The 25,131-nt window shown below is 43.7% G+C and overlaps 2 protein-coding genes across 7 annotated transcripts in view; one reads left to right on the top strand and one right to left on the bottom strand.

Moving 5' to 3' along the window:
- LOC125765771 (WD repeat-containing protein on Y chromosome) overlaps positions 1-5,837 on the top strand; it is a 118,185-nt gene extending 112,348 nt beyond the window's left edge. Inside the window, exon 5 of the mRNA XM_049431229.1 lies at positions 5,086-5,837. The gene's annotated coding sequence lies outside the window, so the exon portion shown is untranslated. The remainder of the gene's footprint in view (positions 1-5,085) is intronic.
- LOC125765758 (cadherin-99C) overlaps positions 1-25,131 on the bottom strand; it is a 142,887-nt gene that overhangs the window by 108,879 nt on the left and 8,877 nt on the right. For 3 of the 6 annotated variants that reach the window (XM_049431204.1, XM_049431200.1, XM_049431203.1), the window contains exon 2: positions 589-1,381. The gene's annotated coding sequence lies outside the window, so the exon portion shown is untranslated. Of the gene's footprint in view, positions 1-588; positions 1,928-25,131 lie in introns of all 6 variants that reach the window. The other 3 variants (XM_049431201.1, XM_049431205.1, XM_049431206.1) reach the window with 3 other exon arrangements.

Raw genomic sequence — 25,131 nt, 5'->3', positions numbered from 1 at the left:
TTTTTGGAAGGTGGAACGCCGATTATCCGTGCTCATCGAGACGCGCCCCCTGACGGATGAGCTAATATCACGGATAATAGGCACAACTCTTTTTATTAATAAATATTAGTGTTTAGTTTGTAATGGGTGGACTTTTTTCTGAAGCAAGATGTAAATTTCCTTGGGTGCATTTTGCAAAATAAATCTGTTCCGATTTGGCCGAGCTTGAGCAAATTGTATCATTCCCTAATGAGGCTTTTATTTCTTGCCATCACCGGATTGTAGTTAATTTTGTCTTTGGAATTCATCTTTCGCAATTCGTCTTTGGAACTGTCATTTCCGAGCAGCACGGATAATGCGACAGCCGGATAAAAGGTACCCGGATAATCAGTGCTCCACTGTATTTTGGATCGAAAAAATTGATTTCCATTCTACTTGAGACAATGGATTAACGGAACGGCATGCCAGCACTTCGTTCTATAAAAATCTTTGATTAAGTGATTTACAAAATTATGGGATAAAAAAGAAAATCTCCTCCGTATGAGAAGTAGCAAAATTCGAATGTTTATATTTTCCGCAAAAAAATAAAAATAAACAAAATACACTTACCATACAACGCCGACAACGACGGATGTTGATTGAATTTGGCCAGTAGCGAATATGAAGGGATCACAATCGATTGTACCAATTTACGGCCAACAACCGTGATACCACACTGCCAGAAACAATGTAACGTCCTGTCTGCCGTCCACCTGGTGTCTATCAGAGCGTACAGGCAAAATAATGGGAAACGAAACCACGCCGCTGATCAATGTTCAATCCTTCACAGTATGTATAGATACCGGCCGAATCACGCTTTTGATGCTGTATGATCACCCGCAAAATGCATCGACGTTTTTAGCTGGATGTTGGTGTACGCGCGGGTGTGATGATAATGATTTAAAAGCAGCCTTAGATCGGTTACGCGAGATTAAAGCCCGGGCCCCGGTCAAAGGCGCAGTAGCCGCCACGGAAGAAAAGCAACAGAATGTAGAACCGTTTTCTCTCGCTTCCTTCTGATTTGCGAAATATGTTGTGGGCACAACATCGGAGAGTAGGTGGTTGCGCGCTCGGTACGTCTTTTCGTAGATCAACTACTCTCCTTGTGTTTTTTTTGTTGTTGTTACGATTTTTCCTTTCTCACACTGGCATACACTATTCAATACACTCACGATGCATTTCCAACCGGTGCACTCACAATAATGACAGCCGATGCTTCTGAATGCATCGCTGATGATGGCGATAACGATGTGGCTCCATTTAAATGATCAAGATCAGGAAAGGGTTTCTCCTGTCAAAACCGGACTGCAAAACATTCGTGCCTGGGCACGCTACACTACGCTGCAAAACGATCAAAGTATGACTGTAACACAAAACAAAAAAAAACACGATAGGAATGAAGAAATGAAGAAAGAAAATCGCGAAAGCAAATGGACAAAAAACTGAAAAAACACACTCGTCACAATGTATTATACACTGATTAGTCACCTATTATCACTTCACCTTGGGACAACAAAAAAAAAGGAAATACCGAAACTGAGTAACGAACCAGCGGAAATTGGCGTACGGTACGAAATCAAATTTATACTTTATCGTTACCACTTTATCATGCGACAGTCGGGCGGTAATTATCATTAATCTTGTACTAACATTCTGGACAGGGCTCGTTAGCGTTGGCGTAAAATGAAGAGCATCCAGCAAAAGCATGCAAAAGCATTTGTAGAATAGAACAGTTTCACTTTGCGCACAGAACTGGCAGGTTATCCTTTGCACAATTCCTTGCATCTTATTCATTCCATCCACTGTTCCACTTGCTGTCTAGGAAACTCTTTATTACACGGTACCCATCAACGTTGAATCCGAGGTGAATAGCGCATGATGATAGTTTCGCTAGCCCAATCGGACAGATCTGAAACGAATTGTGGAAAGAGAAAAAAATATATTAATCAAACCAGTCAACATACCGCTGCGCCAATGTGAATATGATAAAAAAGTGCGACCCGAGCTGCGGTAGTAGATAATTTGCCGCATAATATAACGATCAGCATTGTGCATAGGACACCACAGCTTATAGTACAAGTAAGTAGGTCCTTCCGGGGATCTCCTGAAAAGCGTCGGACACGAACATAAACTAAAGTGAGCTAAAAATATCCCATAAAATGAACACCACTTCTCATGCGGTTCCGGCGAATCAAGTTCAGACGGGCCGCTACTCCGCGAGGCAATGTTTCACTGTCGCCACCATTCAACCTTGCGCGGTTAAAAAGTGTGTAACGAATGCGAATATAATGGTACCATTTTTATTGGACCCACCATTCCACCACGATCGCCGATCCCAGGCGATGAGGATTTCGCTTGCGATACTCGCTCCGGGCAGATAAGACCAATAATTAAGTCATATGTTAGGCGCAACTCATCCGGATAGCTGCGATGCAAAAACGGCACGGCAACCAGTGGCTTAAGGCGAGTCCCGTTCGGACTGGTCGCGCCGTATCAAGATGACCAAACGACGACAACGTAGCGATATCGTGCAACGCCCCGGTACGACGCCATCAATCAGCACATTTCCAACCCGGTGCCTGAGCGATCGCTGTAAATTTAGCACACAGGTGCACTTTGACTCTGGCATCCGAATACGCGAGCCGATGATCTCCCCCGAAGGACCAAAGATGGCGGGGGAAGGTGAAACATTCTTTTCGCCGCGTTTGGCGAACTAAATTGGCTATTTAGAGCACGGTCGTTCGAAAAGCGTGCACATGGGGATCGGACACTGGCTCTCCTGACAACGACAAGTCGGTGGAATTTTTGCTGCTGCCAGTGCTTGTTGTTGCTTGCCAATCCGTGCTACCGTGATGAAGTTTTAAAGGGGGGGGGGGACGCTGTACGGAACAAACTGGAATAAATGGCCACTCCTAATGGGATCGAGTGGAGTTTTGCACGGTTCCTTGAGTATTGCCGTATTCTAAGAGCAGCGCTACTAGCGATATGCATACAGAGCTACAGTGCCATAGCATAACAAGCTACCAGAGATGCATAGACCATAACTGCTGCGATCGTAAATGCTAACAAGTGGCGTTAAGGTTCGCGTTGAAAGGGATAATCACTGCAATGGCGAGATAGGAGCAATTCGTTCCAAAGCATACAACATCATAAAATGGGTTTTATTGCATGGAATAAAATTCAGACTAAGAAATTAAGCATCTTGTTAATTAAGGTATGAAAAGTTGCTATATCACTGTATGAACTGTTTTATTCAGGAATTCAATTTAGTTAAAGCTTTAATATAATTGTAAATCATTTTTATAACATTCTTTTGTATTTCTTTTACTCCCACCGTCCGCTAGGAATTAGTTTATCAGTTAGTCTAAAATAAATCTTGTGGTATGAACGAGCATGTTCTATGTTCGTGCTTCAAGACTTTGCTCAGGTGAGCTTATACTGTGCTACTTCAAGAACACGACTCGGTACCAGCGGAGCCGGGCAACGACAACGCTAAACCGAGGATGCAGATCGGTGGAAGTGATCAGAATGTTTGGCATTGGTAAAGCCACTGCCTACGCTCACCTGCTGCAACCAGCTGCAACACAATCTTTGGCAAGTGCAATCGGGGTGCATTAAACGCTAACTCAAGTGAACGTTGGTATCTTGAAAAAAAAAAAAGTTTCAATCCTGTTTTTGTTCGTTTGTGTTTCCTCACGGTTGATCATCCAAAATCTCAAACGCAACACACGACTTCAGTGGTACGGTAAAGTGCTTGAATTCTTCAGCAATTCGTTGCAACCTTTACAGTACCAATCAGTGGAGGATATTTTAAAATAAAACATTATTTCAAAGAATCTCTATATGGCGATAGAATGGCTATAGCTCTTATGAGGACACTAATGGAAAGAAATGTTCCTCTTACACCACAAGATATTTCCAGTTGGAAAGCCCTTAAAATAGTTCGAACCAGGTTGTGGTCGATATTCGACCTGATGACATTCAACAACACTCGACACTGCAAAATGCCCTTCCAGTGCAAAGGAAGCACAAATGCCACTTCCCGTATTCATTTTGTACGTTGATAAGTTGCATATTGGCAACATGGAAATGTGACACCATCGTTCATTTGCCTGCTGCTTGTCATCCAATAAGTGTAAAGTGTTAATCCAATTTTCTCTGTTTTTTTTTCTTGTTTGATGTGTCTCTCAATTTTTCCTTCCACTGAGTTGCAAACGGATGTGCACGTTACCGCTTTGTCGATGATTCCTAACGTGCCCGTCAGCCCTTTGGTCTAATGCGTTAGAGTCGGTGGAAGCCAGAGCGAATGAAACTAGATCCTCTTGTGGTTTCGGCTGCCGATCGGTTGCTTGTAATGTCCTCATGTTGGTAAACTTGAGTAAACTTTTTAAATACGCCTGTTTTTTTTACGCAAGTCGTAACCAATTGACGCAGTTTCCGTCAAGAGATTACTCCTATCGATTGTCCGTGGTACAAGCCACCAGAAGGAATGAAGGAATGAAACGGCAACAGCAATTCGCCTTCCCAAGCATTGCTCGAAGTCATAGAAATGATGGGTGTAAGAGTACTTGAAATTCCTTCCCACAACCTCATTCATGGTGGTTCATTCCATTTCGTTCCATTTCGTTCCGGATGTAAGACGCGTAACGATCAACCGGGTCAAATTTTGCGATGCCCTAAACCGCTTGGTGGAAACGGTTTTCGTTGGTGAAGGATTTTGTCTACAGCTGAAACATACACTGGGGCGCAAGAATTATTTGCGCTGTTGCTAAATAATTGCACCCCTATCAGCGGTTTGGCCTGCCGGCTCCACAAAGCATGTGCTAATTATGTTCTACCATTTATCATACTTAATTTCTGCTAAACAGAATCCGTGCTTTACGTGCACCATACATCCGACACACGTTGGGAATGTATGTACACCATGAAAAGGTCATGTAGATTGGTGATCAAACTATCTGTAGTGTTTCGAATCGGAGCTTTGCAGAGCGTACTCAAAAAAAAACACCAGAAAAATGCATTCCAACAGTGGAAACTTAATTTTTTTCTCTTTTTTCTCTTTTCCAGCAACTTCGATATAAAAATATGGTGGGACGTCCTTTTCCCGTTTCCACCCACAAGGAAAACCTGCCCGGGAGTCAATATCGCCTGTTGGCCGGCAAAAAGGTTGGTAAAATTGATTTCAGCTGGCAATTTTCCTACATAAATTACACTCATAAATCATGCACCTTAAACGCCGGCATTCGAGCAGTTGTTGAAGTCGCGCATACGCCCCATCCTGAGCTGCCGTTTCGCAGCATGTTCAGTACCTGTACATATGTGGTTTTCTTGCGTAGAGCGAAAGTCTTGCCGCTAGTTCGAAATCTTGCAGGAGATGGTTAGAGGTTGGTAGAATTTTTGCTAAGCAATAAAAATTACCATTACCATAGATCACTTCGGAACGGCCCCCTAGATCACCACCCGAAGGAGTTCCACCACATCGGGTACACATACTCTTTTCCCGGTTCGGCAAACGGGAAGAGACATTAGTGGCCTGTTCTGGAAACGAGTCCACATCGTACACTTTGTCACACACAAGCTTCTTGAGGTTGCCCCCTTTTCGCTCACGTTTCAGTCGCTGGTAGCGATGCTTCCATCTTCGACAGATCGAGTTCCACGACCCCGGCGATCCGGTTGCATCCACGCCGGAACATGCCGACCATGACGACGACGTCTGGGCGAAGAATTCTGAATCTGAATGTGGTGATAGCGTAATGAACACCTACACATGATCAGGTTCACCCAGTGGGTTTACCTGTACACGGGAGAAGGATCCGTTTCATCGTCCCGTCCCTAATAGCAGAAAAAAAGCATCAACCTACCAAGAACAAGCACTTGGCTCGAGTACCGCGCGTTCTGCAAATTACACTTTCATTCCGTGCTCTTGCCCAAACCGATCGGGCGCGGTGTAGAGATTTATAATACCACAAGCTACTCTACCTCGATTCACCGTTTGCCGATCGTACCGGGAGCCTGTCTAGAATCAGCAGATCGCGAGTAGCAGGATGTCCCGAAGAAATCCCCCGGAGTAGATTATCATTCTTTATTTTATTATGTACCTTTCGTACCCTTTTTAGTCAGAAACCCAGCGAATGATTCAGTTTTGCATACCCTCTTTCTCTCGTTTAACGGTCAGATCAGCCCGTATACACCGGCACATGCGAACACTGGATGGACGGACGGGTTTTTTTTTGCTTAATCCCGTGGTTCAATCCACGACACGCACACGCTAGACACAAGCGAGTGGGTGTACGGGATCTGGTGGTGTTTCAATCCGATGAGGGCAAATCGCATTTCTGCCTTGCTACCACATTACCGCTCCATCCACCATGGTTAGCTCCATCTGCATGTAAACTAGATCTGCTTGGGCTCATTTCGTATTCACACATACGGTTGGTTGATTAATCTTTCTGTGGAGATTTTGTTCTCCACCCGTTTTCCGTTCTGTACCATTTCTTAGAGATCGGGATTTTTAAGGGGCACCTGCTTCCACGGAGTACACCCCGTTCTTTGAAGGACCACCGTTTGCGTCCCTGCCGTGCATGCTACCATTTGTTTTAACGTCAGCTTATGTATTTACTTATTTCCGAGAATTAACACAGTACCTCCGGGGGCGTTGGCGAGAAAGATCGTTTGATTTGGATGAATCTGTGTGTGTCTGAATGGTTTTGTTTGTGTGTGTGTGACATGGTCTCTCGTAACCCATGACGTCTTTACCATCCAAAATGAAATGAAACGAAAGCCAAGATCGTATTGCCAGGGTGTCCAAACTAACCCCTTTCCCATGACATCGATGAGCTGTCCGAAATCGCGAACCAAACATGGCTTGGCTGAAGATCTGGCAGGTTCTTCCACCCGTCCCAAGGGGTACGTTCAACCTTTCTGGAGGAGTATACGCCTTTCGTTTCATTTGTGGGTATCGCATCATGACTCTCGAATGTAATTTAGTGTGTCGATCAGTTGCGATATGCCGCGTCGAAAGGGGCTCGTACGCTCTTCCAAGAATTGATCCATAATCAAATGCGTCGAAACAAACAATTGGTGATCCTATGTTTAAAGTTTTAAAGGGTGGAATGAATAGTTGGACACACTGGAACCAGCTGATGATCCGATATATATTTCTGCGGGAGAGCAGCCAGTGTTTAGCGGCAACTGAATTTTGCCGTTCTTCTTTAATTCGCTTCCAACTTTAGGCTAACTCCGTTTGGCGGATGCTGGATCATCGATTGGTTATAGGCAAACGCTGAAATCATCGAATTTGATTTATGGTCATCGATCCTTTTAATTCAATTGATTAGCGCAGGTCGTGTTTTATTTTTAGCTACGACAACGCAGTGATCGATGGAAAGTTTATCTATGGAGAGAAATGAAATGTTATTGAGCATTCCGAATCGTTCATTAATCTTCTAAATGGATTAATAAAACATGGGAAAAAGTGTCCAAGGTATTCTGAAAAGTTTACATCATGTTTAAAAAAATAATTCTGTCAAGTGTTTGAAGTATTACGTGAAACTAAATCAACATTTATTTTTACTGATACGTTAGAACTATGTCGCAGCGAGGAATCGTGCTCAACAAATAAGCAGCACTGATGCGTTACTTTTGTAGCTCTGGTTTCCATTGTCACAAAAAAACTGGGTGTCACTTTTGATGGTAATGTGTTAAACGAAAATATATTTTCAACCCTTTTACACCGCTAAGTGTTTATTCAAATAAAACGTCGCGCAATAAGCTGCATGAGTGAATGAGAAACACATGAGTGAAGCTTCGATTTTGATCTTTTATTGTTTATTGATTTTTTTATACACGTGTCATGCTTTTACAGCATATAATTAACGAACAAAAAAACCGATTTAAAATTGTTTAAAATCTTCCTTCTTTTCGTTCTGACGTTTGTCAAGTGACGCGTTTATCATTTTAAAGAAAAGTGGACTTTCTCTCTTTCTCTCTCTCTTTCTCTCTCTTTCTCTCTCTCTCTCTTTCTCTCTCTTGTTTGCTTAACGACCTCTAAGGTCATGCCGGCCATTTCTGGCTTACTAGATATTTACCCCGAAACCGAATAATCAGTTCTTGCTACGAGGGGACGGTCCGGATGGGATTTGATCCCCAGTCTTGCCGTGTGGACCTGCGCCGTTTATCACACACACCACCAGGCCGCCCCAGTGGTGGTAGTGACGAAAACTGGGCTGAACTAATTGATTACATGATTGGAATAAGGCTCCAAAACCCCTTTTCAGAGAAAATATACTACAAATTAATACTATGTATTTAAAATATGCGAAACCTTTTTAGTAAACACCTATCCCTTGGTTGAACTCTGTCCTAAAAAAAAATAAATCCTCCAAACCCCCCCAAAAAGTTTGTGCGTGGCCGATCGCATGCGTTTTCTTTGAGCAAACAAAAAAACCTATAGCCACCAAGTGCCAAGGCAGTGATTTCCTTGACACGTTGATAAATCGCTTCATTGTCACGCCTTTCCGCAACTTTCGGGCCCGCTCAAACAAACATAACGGTCGCCAGCGTAAAAGCCGCAAACCCCGGCTACGGATGCTGTCAAACAGTCAAACCTACGGAGTTTTCCGACCGATTCCGAACCGGGAGATGCATTTGGTGAAAGTTTCGCCTACCACCGAACGACACCGTATGCCTGCGAGGCTAGAAGACACACGCTCGAGGGTCCTCCAATCGATGAACAGGCTCACGTTTCACGTTTGTCTTTTTATTCGCTACCCTGTGTCTGCATCCCGCTGCTTAGATGCGAGCGGTTACGATCGCACATTCCACACTCGCAGGATGCTGGCACGACGATCGAGGGGAAATATAATAATAGTTGACACAACATTAATAATATTATTTTCTAATTTAATCGTTCGTTTTCGTGTTTCATGGATCGAGCGGGTGTTTTGGGGCCGGGCGGAATTTGCGAAACGGACACCATTTGCTTAGGATAATCCGGAATTCTTCCGCTTCGTGATAGCTGTAGCAAAAAAAAAATCTGCACATAGCTGCACTGTGTTTGACCGGTGCGAGTTCATTCGAGAGAGAGTTCGCATTCACATCCGGAAACTCGTGCTCTCACCTCCGACATGAGGTCCCTCACACAAACCCGCTTTTCGAAGCACTTTCTGGATTGGCTTTCGATTAGCTGCGTAAACAGCCCACCATAAGCGCTGTCACCAATGCCCAATTCCCAGTTTGAAAATGCAACATCTCCGTTGATTACTTTGAAAATCGTTGAAGATGAAAATTTATAGCTTTCATCGCAGTGCCACAAATGTAAACCTATCCGTGGAGGCTGGAATTGGACACGGAAGAAGGTTGGTCAAAGCGAGAAGACACCATATGATACGGGTGGCGTACAGCTAGACAACGCTTTCTAGCGCTGTTTTGTAGAACAAGGTACCGACGCAAACGAGCGGAGATTGCGTAGGATGATCGATCGTGTCGGAGTACAAGAGATGCCCTCAAGCAAACGGGCGACAAATCTAGGTGGGCTGTTGACGGGTTTCGGGTTTTGAACCCGTTTTATCGTCACCCTTTTCCAGCCGATAGTAAGAGCTCTAGTGCAAATGACTCCGCTCATTAGCTTTCAGCGACGATCAAATCGTATGAACTATCGGGATGAAGCACCTTAGATGCGTTAGGATTGGGGATTTATCAGCACTCAAGGGTGTTGAGTGTCGGTAAAACTTAACATTTCCTATCCAAGCCAAAGGCCACCCCTACCAAAGGGATGGGAGATGATCGTTAAACGCGCTCAATATGACGCTAGTCTTTTGAATGGCTTGCACCAAACGTCGGTATTTCAAAGCACACATCTGGGCATTAGTAGTCTGCGCAGATACCACGAAATAACAATACCATTAGATTTTAAGAGCGTCGTGGAGTTGCTTACTGCTACACAAACACATCCGTCGGTAAAGGGTGTGCAATTTCCCACCATCAGCGTGATGGCAGACCATCTCGGCAGACGGATCCCTATCATCAACGAACATACCACACACTGGCAGCATCCGAATGATGAATATCCGCGCAATCGTAAAAGAACGCAATGAAGGAAAGGTAGGTTCGAAAGGTAGTCGCAAATTATTTGCCCACAGCGACCAGGAACTTGAACCGTGCCGAGTGTACAGGGAAATTCTTTCCATTTCCTTAGTACAAGGGTTTTCGTTTCTTCCTTCACTCAACGGTACCGATTCGCTCTGATGGTATAGCTTTTCCACACCTGTTTACAAACGGTGGAAAAGATAATTACTAACCATAAGCAGAGTGGTATGATCAACTTCAGCAGATTATCCGAGTGCCGACATTGGATGTGAGTATTATGTAACGTTCTAAATTGGACCATAAATTCATTCTGCACGGAAATGCAGCTTGGGAAGTGTATCCCAAAAAAAACCGATCATAAAAGCTTAACATTTCACCGTAAGCATGATTAATGTTGCTCATTTTCATCGTTTCATATTATCCCGCATATACTACGTCGCGCGTACTTATCAACCATGCATACGAATGAGTGAACTTTTGACCTGCTTTGGGTTCGTTCTTCTACACACACGGTAGCTAAACGTCCGGGAGCTCGTTACAGGTCCCGGGAGATTCTATACCAGTCCCAGAAGTGACGGTAAAGAAAAATCGTTTCACTACATTCCCGGCATGCATGCGGTGTTAAGATTTTGCTACTCCACCGCCACTCGATACTTGCGTTTTTTTCCCCGCGATTTTTTTTTTGCATAAAGCACTCCAATACTGTCTAATGCTGTATGATCAGCAGTACGCGGTCTCTCACTTTCAAGTTCACCGAGACCGGTCACTTTCGCGCGTAAAGCTGCACCGTGAAAATTGTGCACCGCGGCTCCGGGTAAGGTAAAGAAATTGAACACTAAAAGTAAACACGCGCGAACTGGCATTTGCGCATTTGCATATATGCAAACATCGGGTGGCACAGCGTACGATCGTTTGTACGCAAGATTTAGAAGAGAAAAAAAAATGTGTGGTGACCATGGAAACCCTGCTCCATACGGTGGCAGAGGAATTAAATGGTTCCCTTCATCTCTTTTTGGGCTCGCTGATGCAGCGTAGCGCAGTGTTGGTGAACATGTTACATTTTATGTCGCATTGCGATTTAAAACAATGGTACCTTCTCGGCTGGATGGGTCCGTAAGCGCAAGGGTGCATTTGAACCATATTTTCCCCCGACCCGCATTTTCCTTGCCTGTCTCTCGAAGTTGCTGCTGCTGCACTTATTTGCTTACTTCCGGGCTGACACGACCGATTGCACGTGCGCACGACGAACGCATACATTTTTTTTGCCATCTCGTTGAAAAGGGACATCCAACGGTTTGGGGAAATGTTGGAAAAATTAGTAAACTTTCACGCAACCGCACCGAACAAACAAAAAACACAACTAAATACCGTTCTCAACGCGCGCGCTACCGCTTTACTAACAGTTGGGTGGTTGCAGTGTGGCACAACGCAACAAAAAAAACCGTCAACACTGCACGTTTGCACGGTGACCGAAACAAAGCTAAACATGGGGAAATAATTATTCCATCACAAAGAGATCCGCCAGCCGCGCGGCTAGAACACGCTTTCACCCTTACAGGGGTGTTGTGGCTCAGAATGGTCAGAAGCCGTTCGCACAAGCGCACATTCGCGTGTGTACGCGCTGCATGGATAAAGTGCAACCCGGTTGCCGCCCGGACGCATTTGAATTGAATGGCAAAGGGAAGATAATTTATAATGTCCACAAACGTAGGTCGCTGCGACGCCTAAATAGGTCACGCTTACGGCACACACACACCACGCCGTGTCGGCTGTCGCGTCGAAACAGACTGCAGAATAGAAACAGGGACTCATGTCTGGGGGGTGTAGAACGGACAAACGAACCAACCAATGTTATATGCAGATACACCGGGGGGGTTACTATAGCTATCAACGCACGCAACTAATGGAAGAAATTATGGAACGTTACGGCAGGAATGCTGCACTGTTATCGTTACCCGGTTGTCGAACTGGAAAGCATTCTAATGACGTTCGAATGGTAGTTTGCAAAAGAACCTCCCTTTTGGTTGGAAGCACATTTACAAACAATCAGTAAAAATCACATTGTAAACCGCCAACACCAGTTCTGGATTGGGCTGTCAATTGCGATTCTAAAGTGCTTGCCTGTGGATATAGATTAAGAGAACGTGAAACGCACCTGCCGGCAGGATACATTCTGTAAGAGGAAAAGGAAAGAAATCTCAACAAATTCTATATAAATCTTGAGGAAACTGGAAATTGATACAATAAACGAGCGTTCGAATCAGCAACATCAACTGTGCCGTGTGAAGCCAACGAAACGCTCACAGAACTGCAAAAAAAATCAAGAACCAAAAGTTCCACAATGTCTGATTTATTGGTTGGACTCGGCGAAGGAAAGCTTGAAGTACTCCAAACAATCCACAACTCATGATCAGTGGTGACTCATTGGTTTGCTTCAAATCTTCTTATGTTTCAGAATTCTTTAATCTGATGTCTTGGAGATGTATTGGCAAAACTCATAGTTACTTTTGCAGGAATTATTCTTCTTTACGAATGGAATGAAATTCCAAGAATATAGCCGATCCAGTTTTAAGTTCACGAAAAACAAACATAAAACATGTCTCTTCCCTAATTTGTTCCCCCTTTTTGGCCATCAGATGAGCTGGCTGGTGTAGTTTTGCTTACCCAACCCAGCACAACGAAACTAACCCGCTGTTCACCGTAAGGTGACGCGATCTAATAACACCTGTACGGAAATTTAATCCAGCACAGGTCTGAAAAACGCTGTAGAGAACCGCTTTGGAGCGCACAAGCAAGACCAGAGCAGACACTTGGGCTCGATCGCTGGTTTTTTGGATGGATCTGCTCGTTCAGTTTCGTTGGATGGTAACCTGATTTTTTTTTGTTGTTAATTTTAATACGTATTCCTTCCGCCGTCCCCGGACCATGTATGGATCGCATGCTGTCAGCCCGACCGGTAACCAGGGCGACTACGGCGGATATTTGATACGATTGGTTTAGAGGCGGTTGTGGATGTGGGCTGTCTTACGTTATTCTCGCTTCCATGATCGCAAAATGTCATCTTAGAGTCGAACACAAACTGCGCATTTTGAATTATTAGCATTCGAACGCCAGACTGTCTGGGAAATGGTAAGCAGCGGAACAGCAAACGAGTATTTAATGGTTAAATAAAAAAAAATTAATTAACCATTAAAATAAAGAACAAACAAATCATTTCTTATTTGACAAAATGGCAAATTTCCTGGTCCAATTTTCATTAAATCTTTATTTCCAAATCTGCGGAAAAAATATTCAGGAAAACAGCAATTACAATGCTACACAATCAGAATGTGCCCTGGACTACAAAACGGGACGTAGTGCGCAAGTCCATTATCGAGAATGCGCCAACGGGATTATGACCTCAATTTTGTTTCCCCGTTCGTTTAGCTCAAATCACTAAACGATTGCACTGGTACGATCGCATCAATACGGCGCCCTTTGAGCGCTTAAAATGGGGCAAAACCGGCGGTGGAGAACAAGGAGAAGAGCAAGCAAGCAAAAAAGAGGAACTAAATCATCGCAGAATTTATTACCATTTGCCGAGATAAGAGGAAAGCTCATCCGCACTCCCCCACTCAGAACCAGAGGCTGGCATGCTCGGTGCAAGGGAGAGTTGCAAGCTTCACGAATGCAGCATAAGCTGCCGCAGAAGCATACAACACACCGGAAAAGTGTGTGTGTGGCTGTGTGATCATTATTGCGCAAACCATCGTCAACGGTATCGTCCGCATTTGCACGATGCGCGAGGCGATGAAAGGAACGCGCGCGCACATTGTGGTCACGATTTGTTGTAGCGGGTGCAGGCTGCAGGTCTGCGCATAAATCGCATCCCGTATGTCCAACCAAGAAGCTCATCTCCATCCGAATAGCTATAGTATGTATGGTGGAGATTGTGTTTTTATTTTTTTGTGCAGCATCTGCTAAGAAGCGCTGGAATTCCGCTTGCGATCACCTCAAGAACCGCAAAGAAGCGAAAGGATCGCATGAAGGTGGTAAAAATAATGAAAATCAATTTCCTCGTAATAATCAGCTTCGCAGAATCCAATCGGTTACACCTTTGAAGAATGTATGTAAGTGTGTGAGTGTATGTGAACTAAGAAAAAAATACGCTAAAATAAGTCCATGGCGGCTGCTATCGGGTATGGGTTTTTGAAACCACCCTTTTTGAGCAAGTGTGATTCTATCAACCCAATGCTGATCGATGGTTGATCGGAATGGGGAGTTTGTATTAAAATAAATAAATCCCATCCTATCTTGATACAGAAACACGTTTGCAGCTGTTTCGTAATTTGCTGCCAAGGTGTTATCCTTCCAAAACGCACTCCTGCGAGAATGATCAATTTTGTGTGAGACGAAGATTCAGAATAGCAGATGGCAATAAATTGGAAATATTATAAAACAAGCGTTATGTTGTAGGCTATCTTCAATTCCCTTTCTTTGCTCTCATCCTCCTCCTTCAGTGGCACTGGTCCAGCCAACAGAAGTAACGCGCGCTGTAAGTAATTTCGTTTCGCACGTATCCATGGTACGATCGTGATTCGTTCACTGGAATTTACTCGATCGCAGAATGATAACGAATCCAGTTGTGGTTGGTAATAAATTTTGCTGCCATTAAGAAGCTACATTACCATTTATACCAACCCTTCTAAACGACACCCGTAATATCCGTGTATTTGTTCGTCTGCAGGTGTAAAAAAACGCACATCCACGATTACTAATGTGTTTGATAGGGTTTTTTTTTATTCACTTTTAGTTTTCCACCGCCACCGATACCACCCACCGGTTGGAGGGGTGTAAAATGATCACTAGAAAACACGCACATTTAGTCGGGTTTGTTTTCCAATTATAGAAAATTGGATCAATTATTGATATTTGCAGCAAATATTCGCACTCTTCGCACGGGAATGCTTCCAACACTGTGCTTGCCTACCGTAAAGGATGGCGACCATTTGGGCTTTCGTTGTTGTTCTTGCTCTTAATCATCTGCAGCAACGATCGTTAAAACTTAGACAACCTGATTAGCGATTGGTTACGTTACGCTCTCTGCCCTCGTGGTGAGGGCAAAACCGATTCATTGCAATGGTAAGAACAACATGCTTCCATTCGATTTTCCATCTCCACACTTGGAAGCGAGCTTGGAATTGTACATGAACGGGGGGAAGGGAGGTAGTAAGGGAGGAAAACGAAATACTTCGAACCGTGATAACGATCTGCGTAATTTGCAGCGAACGAGAAACAAAATGGACAACAAATGAAAACGAAACGGCCGGGATCCCCGGGGTAAACGGCAAAGCCGGGAATAGTTGTTTAAGTCCAAGTAAACAACATTCATTACTGTCACGCAGATAGGTGCGGGCATTGGTTTGGTACGTCTGGTGGTAAGGAATGCATTCTTTACGCAGGTAGCACGCAATCTTCGATTCTTGTTTGTTCTGCAAATGGGTCGTGCTTGCGGTGCGAAAAGATGTCTTAACGTTCTAGACACTCGTTCTAGCCACATGTGCCTATGAACACTTTGTATATAATTTATGCGATAAAGGCAACCCCAAGCCAAGTTTGAGCCTGGCAAGCGTTCCAGGCGCAAAATCGAACAAGAATCCGATCGATATATTAACTTCGACTGTCAATCGCTTTACAAGATATGTGGGAAAAAGTTTGCACAAAGTGATATTCATAAGTTGGGCAGTTCATTCATTTACTCCGATCAATCAAACCAATTGTGCATAAAATAGGGTTAACGGTAGCATAAAAGCGGGCTCTTTCCAGTGTAGTATCGTATTTTTTATTGCACGATCATAAAAATAAAATGGCATAAACAAAAACTCGACACTCCATCAAAATGAATATCCGAAATTGTCAACATCGCGAGTTCACAAAACAACTTAATTTGTGTGTAAGCATCAACCTAACCCAACAAAAAAACATCCTTCGTACACCGACTATACCCGGATCGTGATGAACATCATCTGCATGCTCACTGTATTGCCGCTCGCTCGGCTATAAAATATGAAACTTTATCCATTTTTACCGAAAATGGTTTCAATTCGTCTTCTTTTTTTATGACAGTTTATTATGATGGCCTTTAGCAACACGCTACAAACGTAGGCTGAATGAGCAAGAAGTGAAGAAATAGAAGGTTCACCTGCAAATTGAACCATCAAAGGAAAGGTTTTGCGGATGACGAAGTGGTCAGAATTATCAATCGTAAAAAAGATTGTGACTCGTTTTTTTAAGGAGTGTTTCAAGCGCTCGCTAGACGATCTTGTCGCTCTGGCAGACAATTGCTAAGCCTTCTGGACGTGGTCACGATCGGTTGATAATGTCAAGATGCGTAACCATTAATCTGCATGACTAACGATCCGATGGCGCTTTCCTAGAAAACAGAATCGTAGGAAAACTGTGTATGCAAAGCATTTTTGTTTTGCGAATTTGAGGTTACATTTTGCATATTCTACCCACAATGGTTTATGGGAAACTGAGACGCTAAGAAAGGCTTGAGGTATAAATGCGGTGCCCAGACAGTAAATAGACGCATGACCATGGGTATAAGTAACATGTTGCGTTTTCATCGTGTTTGAAATCATTTAATTCTTAAATTCTGATTATTTCCCTCCGATTACGAATGAGTTCACAAAACAGGACGGAATATGAAAAAGTTTCAATTTTCTGAAGCAAAAAAATAAGTTTGATTGAATCAATACAAGATCAATGCCCAATCCATTACGATCGAATTGTACAATATCGAACCCGACAGCACTTCGAAACGACATCCCACAGACAGCATTATTTGTGTTCATTTTCGGACTTTTCTTTCGCCCAATCCAACCAAACGATTCGACCATGAATCAGTACGAACGAGGCATAAATCTGCACGCGAATTGACGGATTTGTGTTTTTTTTGTTCGCATTTTCAATTTAAACCATCGCCCCGCCAAGGCCAAACTATCCGACCCGGTTTGAAAGCGATCGATTGCACTTTAAAATTGCGGAACAACCGCAGTTTGGGGTGTTCGTCGTCTGGTTATATGCCAATCTGCACCGACCGCAAATCCAATGATGATCCAAGACCGGCGAACGTTGATGAAAAAGTCAGCATTGGATGGAATCACATTTTGAAGGTTTTTCACCAAATGGGCAGGTATTGGAGGGAGGAAAACTGGAACACCACATCAACGGTCGCAATTGAATAGTATTTGATTCAATTAAAATTCTTCACTCCACATTCAGACCGTTAGATCAGCATTCAGTGTGGCTACAAAAAAAAACGCTCCTTACACTCGTTTGAGCACTGCTTTTGAGTGACATTTAGCTGTCATCCCAGCAGGACGGACGCTTGACATATCACCACCAGCATGGCACCTCGCGTGAAACCTTCAATGTTGGTTTTGTTTTTCAGGCCCTTTGGCACCCGTGCCAGCTTGATGCTGCTAGCGCTTCAGTTGACGTGAAACTGTAAAACCCTCTCAAACGACCAACAATCTCGCGGCCTGGGTACGGTTTTATTTCAATTCTCGTGATTCGCATCGTCTTCGTGCCATTTCATGCCTCCTCATCACGGATCGAGGTACGAATCGTACTATACATCCTCACACCTCGTATGCTGTACACGCGGGAGAACCGAACCAATGGTGGAGTGCACCATTTTTCATTCGATTTTATCGTCACCCGTAAATCTAATCTTAGAGTCTTCTTTTCCTTTCTGGCTCTTTTTTTTTGTTGTTGCCTGTTCTCTGTTTGACCGTTATGACACCTGTTGGAGTTGTCTCATTTCATGGCTGTAGCTTGGGGAATGAAAGCTACGACCACTCCGTACCAGAAGTGATGTGAGTTGACCACCCGAGAACTAGCGGAGCGTGCGAAAGGAATTCAAAGCACTGTCCAATCACGCCGTTTTGTTGGTTTGGAACTTCCAAGTACAATTTGTCACCAGTTAAACAAAAGCCATCGCAACAGATACGTTTAGAAAATTTCGACTTTACGACAAGACATAAATGTGTATCGCAAGATAAAAAAAATACACATGGTTGTGAGCGAATGAAAGAAACCGAGCTGAGCATAATTAAAAATCGAACGAGCAGCGTTGGAAACAAGCAACAACGAAACGAAAAAAAAAACAACCAAACCTACATATGTATGTGAATAGGTTTCTAAATCTTTCACCAACAGCGACAAAGCGACATAGCTGCCCCAGAAGAGAACGAACTAGATGGAGGTTAAAATCGGAAAATTAGCATAATTAATTGCTGCCTTCATATCGTGCCGCCAGAAAAAAAACTGACAGCTTCACTGAGTAAACGACCGATTGAGCATGGATGGGCCCGCTATGCAACCGATTGACCGCTTGTTTGTTATTAACGAATTTGTGCTTTAGAATAGCTGATACTGAAAAACACCTTTTGAAGTCATTCTTTCGAGCAATAGAATGTTGAAGAAAAAAAACTGGTTCTTAGTCATTTACTTACAGCCCCCATTAACATTAACCACACTAAGCAGCAAATTTAGAAGTGGAGGCAATTAATCGATAAGAAAATCCTGTTCTATCAGCATGTGATCACTATCGTGGGTCAACAACGTCGAAGCCGGTTTTGCGGTGCGAAGCTTGCAAAACGTCAGACGACGACGAACCCCGCAGGCCTTTTACACCAGGCTAGGCGATGCTAGCCGCGGTGGCGACTTAGAGCATACATGCACAAGTCCCTTGTGCGCACACTGAAATGTGTGGTTATGATTAAACTCATTTGCTTGACTGATGTGAGTTTTGTTGAGCCCCTAATGTTAATCTAATTAATCCATCGAAAGGCAAACAAAATGGACAGCAAAATACAAGCGTATATTTGAATTGCAAATTCGTTATCCTCCGGTCGACACAATGTAGCCAGGGCCGTAGATATCTTTGGTCTGAATGCTTTTCGATTGAAGACTTGATCCACATCTTGTAAATTAAGACGTATTCCGATTGGTTCAAGCTACAGGCAAAACGAACGGATCGGACTCGCGTAAGGGTCTCTCGTTAGATGATTTAGTCGGGGGTATTTTTTTGTTTAATGATCATGCCTCCTTTTTTTCGGAACCATCTTTTTTCAAAGCCAGCCATATCAGATCCGCTCTAGACTGTTGATTAATTGGAAAAATAACCTATAAGCCAAAAGAGAGAAAAAAATGCCGACCAGTGAAACTAACGATATTAATGATTCGATTTTGTGGTGTGTGTGTGTTTTTTTCACATTGCCGAAATCTCACCGGGATTAATGTAAACTTTTTTGTCTTTTTTTTTAATATATGCTTCCTCGGTGAATCTTTACTATGACCTTTCCTACCGGGTTGTAACTCGGTTTATACCGCACAAGTAACGGAGCCGCAATATAACGGAACGGCATTTCACGAAATCGATTAATAGACTGTTTCTGCTATTTTTCATCTCGAACCTGTCTTTCCAAAGGGGGCCACAAAACATGCTGAGCGGTAGTGCAAATCGAATCGTACGTATGAAAGAATTTTCACACCTTGTGCATTTGGAACCACCACCAACCTATGAACGCTGGATTGTTCGCTCGACATTGGTCGTAAAGAACAAAAGACTTCAACCGTGCGGGAAGCGACGAACCCCTCCAAACCACCAGCAGTGGTGTGTCATTTTGGATCGCACTCGCGAAACTAAGGATTCTAGATACGATTTGCTCACCACATTTAAAGACAAATACATTAGCGGTAATGGGTTTCGAATGTTTCGTTAAAACCACCGAGAAAGTAGGTTTGCGGTTACTCAACCGCCTGGATACCTTAGAATGGGATGAGAACGCAATAACCCCCTAAACTGGTGTCCAGCAACACTAACGGCACGGCGAAATATATCCGCCGGCTTCTCATAGAACGGTCGGGGGTCCATGATCATTAGCACAACGCGCTTTTTAGACCATTAATATTACAGTTAGCCCAAATCAACACGAGACAGTTGTCTTCTGTTTGTCGTTGAGTGAAGAATCTTCCCTCTGTTCGTATGTGACTATTTTCCCGCTGTCGCTACTTTGACCACAGAAAAATTCAATTTCAACGTTTCATAACCCCATTAAGGTGGACACCATTATTTTACAGCGCCCTTTTTTTGTGCCACGAAAGTGTGCACAACGAAACCGAGCAGCAAAAAAAAACGAAATTGAAGTGGGAACAACGACGGAACAAGTGTTTCACGGTGATGCTCAATAGCAAACGGTGAAGTTAATGGAGCAATGGCAACACAACGAGGCAACTGCGTAGTGTGATAATAATTTATGAGTGAGATAAATCATTTTTACCGACTAATTTTTTGGTTCACGACCGGGATAACCGGCCGCCATTGCGCATAAGATAATATCCGTGAGAAACTCATCACCATGTGCGCGCACCTGTCCCGGTTTGGAATGGAACTGCAAGGAACTCAACTGGCGGCCGTACCTGACGACGATGAAGATATATATATAAATAAGGAAAAGGCAATCACAGTTCGAAGCCGCCATTTCCGCATCGGTAAGGGGGCTGGTATGAACGATAGATAAAGAGTGAATCATGCAGCCTGCATTCATGCTTCCCGGCAAACGTCACATAACCGCACCGTACATTGTGCATTGCGAATAGTCGACGGCGAATAGGTCAACGGCTATGAAGCAGAGGTCAAACGTTTGCGAGGTCCCTTTCTACTCAGCATGTGTTCGATGGCCGGCGAACAAACTGGGCGTTAATGGTGTGGTGCGTCGATCGAGGCTCGTCTTAGAAATAGGAGAGAAAGTGCACCAACTGCAACCGAGAGCCGAAGATTATAGATTAGCTTTCTCTATGCTTGCGTGATGTGGTGTGAAGAAAACAAAAATGAAGAAAAAAATAACAACTTCACCTTTTATTACCTTCAGGGTGATATCGTGCGCGCAAGCTTCAATTGCTCCAGATTTGTAGGAAGAATTTTAAAAACAACCCCCAAGCGCGTGTCGGTGTGGCACAATGCACAAGAGTTCAGGAAATGGGGCCGCGCTGCACGCAAATAATTGATCCAACCTGCTAATAAAATCCCCTTTACAAAGATGAAATTTCGCAAGCTCCCTGTATTGAGGGCACGATCATCTCTACTTATTATACGGTTGGTTAAAATATTCCTAAACCTGCTTATCACTTTCTCAGCTAGAGAAAACGATTAGATGATCAACCCCGTCCGTCCGGCGCTCCGGCATAACAACTCTGGCACTCAATAAATTGTCACCCATAAATTAGCACGAGCGTGTTCAAGCAATTTTACGAGTTACGGGACGGGGAAGGTGGTTAAAGCAAGCATGTGAAGGCACGTTTATTAAAAAAAAGAAACACCGTGCCAATCGTCTATAACAAGCCCCCGTGATCGCCGCACAACACTCTGGCGTGAAGCACATTTGCTTTAAATTTAATTTTCTATACTGATTTTCATAATTCGCTCGATTGATCAGTTTGTTTACAACATTGCTTGCTAGTTGAGTTCGACCTGTCCTTTCCTGCGAATAAAATAATCGAACACAAAGCTACACACACATCCACATTAAATGTGGCATATTTACTAGCTGGTAAAGGTAAATTTATGAAACAAAATATGTAAATGAATCGATCGTGCGCTTCGGACAAGGTTGGTTTGCAAAGTTGTTCGTGATCGTTTCCCTGTAAGTGTCTCTCGCCGGTCGTAGCACACCTTCCATTGCTTTATTTACCACGCTTCGTCTTCGTCCCTTACGAAGGGAAGGTTCGCTTTGGCGATAGTTGCACATATGGTTACATGGTTAGATTTGACGGCTGTCATTAACATCTTCTGCACACTCCCGCTCGTCTCGTTAGGATTAAAATTAGAAAACAACTCACCTGCCACCAAAGACATGGAACACAAAAAATCGAAAGCTTTCACGACAGTCTCCGTGTGTGTGTTACGGCTAGTGAAAGAACATTACCGGATTTTAGCACCAAATGCTAACGGGCGAGATCCCGGCCGAAAGGAAGCGTGTGGCAAATATTTTATTTTTAGTTCCACTCCACCACGCTGGTACGCTTCATCTCGTGCCATAAGTACACATCGTCCCGTTCAAACACAAGTGATCAGCTACGTCTGACGACTGTGGAACTCCCGATGGAAGTTTAGCAGAGTTCAATCGGCTTGCGCTTTTCCAGTACCAGACCGTGCCACAAAACGCTGATCCGGATGGACGAACGCCAGAAAGTCAGGTAGAGTCAGGGCAGCCAAATGCCATGCTGCGTGATGTTCGGTGTCCCATGGATGTGAGGTTCGCTGTCTTGCTGTACATCTTCGCATTGAGGTCACGTGTGGCTGCGGAGCGTAGGTTGAAGCGATTGGGTTCCCTATCTATCGCCGGCGTCGACCTGCGCTGTGGCCCGATTTGGCTTGGCGAGTTTCGTAAACCGCGTTCATTCATTTGAGTTTTTTGCTTTTTTTTTTGTTTGGTTCCATCAAAACTTTCTTCGCGACACATCGCCCATTCGATTTGTGTGGATGATGGTTGTCTGTATTGGCGGTAATTCCTAATTTATATCCATCGTTCGTTTCTGCCTACGAGTTCATCTTCATACCGAAGGACGTTTTGCATGACATTTCCAATAATCGATGGCTTGTGTCAACGACCAATTAGCTCTTATGGGGTTCAAAAAAAAATGAGCACAAATTTTGTTTATTAAGCACCTATATTTGGTAAACGTTCGGCGAAATTTTTAAACAAGATTGTTTCAAAACCGACTTCAAATCATTCTGCAATCTCGAATTGATGTATAGCGGAATGGAAATTTCTAAAACATCGATTAATTTATTTCACAAATTTTCTCACTAAAACGAATATAAAATTATTCCATTAGTTTTAGCAACAAATTAATTATCTGCACAAAACGATTTTTCCTTCTTTTTTCCATATTGAAAAACAGCTCAATTAAATTGATGATCTCAAAGTGAGCGGCAGTTCTCCATAGCCTACCCATCTCCGTCTACCAAAAAAAAAAATCTAAACTCACCAGAACTCACTAAATCGATCGCGTAACAATGCAAGATCCAGATCGTATCAAAAGTTGATCAAATGCTGCTGCTGGCAGCATACATTTTTTTCGTCTTCTCCTAGAATACCGTTAATAGTAAAGTGATTCTATCGTCACTCGGCGAACGACGTTGAGTAAACAGCGGCCATAACACAAAGGGTCCGTAACATAATAGTCGAGGGAAATGATGGACCGAAAGAAAGGCGTTACTCGCAATGCCCGTTCCCGTTTTTTTCCCGAACAGTCCGATCAGTGAGTGGAGATTCTTTTACTAAATGCTTCACTGGACACGGGATGAAAGTGATTGCTGGTGTGGTTTTCTACACGCGAATCTTGCCACTTTTGCACGAAAAGTTTAGTGCAATGCTGTAATGCACGGGGGAAAAGAAGTGTATGTACCGTTCACATCCACTCGATTGTAACGCGTATTGAACGATAGAATAATAAAAGCAAAGACCGTTTGTTTTTTTTTTGCATTCCACTTACCCCTACTGAACCTTCTTCAATGGGCGGTTAGATGAAGATCGAATTAGAAGAAGACATGGCTTTATTTAATTCGTTCGAGAGAAAAAAAAACGCTCCCGATCACACCAACCGGTTGACCGAACTATGGCGATGAGCTGCTCTAATGGAAACTCAATCTTGATCTTAATCTTGTTCCGAGTTCGTTTCCATTCGTGTCGCCACCAGCCACCATCACCCCACCGCACAAAGCAGTGGTAAACAATATGAAAATAAAACGGTAATTTGGAAAGGCTTTTCCTAAAGATGTTAGATTTTTGTTTTTCCAAAGGTACTACACCCGCCCTTCTGGCAAAGTTGTTCTGTTCCACACAACTGACGAATCGCGATTGTCGAGACAAAAGCATCCGGAACATAATTCCAAGGAGGGGGAAAAAGAAAGAACAGTGCGGGGGCTATCCCTTCGGGTGCACTTAACCAGAACTAATCCAATTTCCGCGGTATTGTGTGTCCGCGGCCGAAGCTCAAATCGGATCTGGAAAGATCATAATCCCTTTGGTGCTGCGAGGGTTTGTTTCCTTCCCATTTCTTCTTTCCGCCTAGCTTCTGACTCGGTGCCGGATTGTATGCGGCGTGCCAAATGTTATGGCCTTTTGGGAAGCAATGTGCGCATCGAAATCGTAAATCGAATTGAAGGAAAATGATTATTACATAATAAGAATCGGAGCAGACGCACCATGCAACGAAACGAGTGGTCAATGAGGGAAACACGAAAATTGATTTGTTCTTCAACGCGCATGATTGTGTATAGCTTTCGATAGGGGAAAAAACAAAGTTCCAGCACCGGAGGGGAAACCTTCATCGATTCCGGCGATCAAGATGCAAACATTGACAATAATGTTAATTAAATCATTAAAAGGTTTTGCGCCCATCAAAACGGCGCTCCATCTCACCGGCGAAACAAAGAACGGGGTCGTCCCGCTTACCGACCATCCCCACTTCCTGGCGACAAGCTGTGCGTCACCATCCATCTGTACATCGTCAACCTCTCACTCGTTGGGGTTCCGTCGTCCAAACAGCCGACGCATGTTAAACATACATTCAGAATCTCCCACGATTGTCTGCGTTAGCGTGTATTTTTTTTTTTTTTTTGTTTCAAGAACATCATCAACAACATACACCGGACGATCTTGCCGACGATCGCTTTCAGTTTGCTTCTCTACCAAAAGACAACCCTACCAGTAGTTTGGGGGATGCCTTTCGTTTTCCGCAGCCTTTTCATTATTCCCGCCCTTTTATGAGGCTACCGTTCGGGGCTTTTTGTATCATTATTGTTCCCTTTTTAGCTCATTATTCTTCCGTCCCCTTGTGTGAGGAGCTTTGGGTACAAAATCAAAACGCCATCGCTTTTCCGGTCGGTGTCCGGTCCGAAGAAACGACCCCCTTTATACTTAGAGATCGACGATCGGGGGGAGAGCGGGCACGATCGGTGGAAAGCGAACA

Source organism: Anopheles funestus, chromosome 2RL, assembly GCF_943734845.2.
Source record: "Anopheles funestus chromosome 2RL, idAnoFuneDA-416_04, whole genome shotgun sequence".
Lineage (NCBI taxonomy): Eukaryota > Metazoa > Arthropoda > Insecta > Diptera > Culicidae > Anopheles > Anopheles funestus.
Note: the sequence above shows the minus strand (reverse complement) of the source record. Positions and strands in the feature narration are given on the sequence as shown.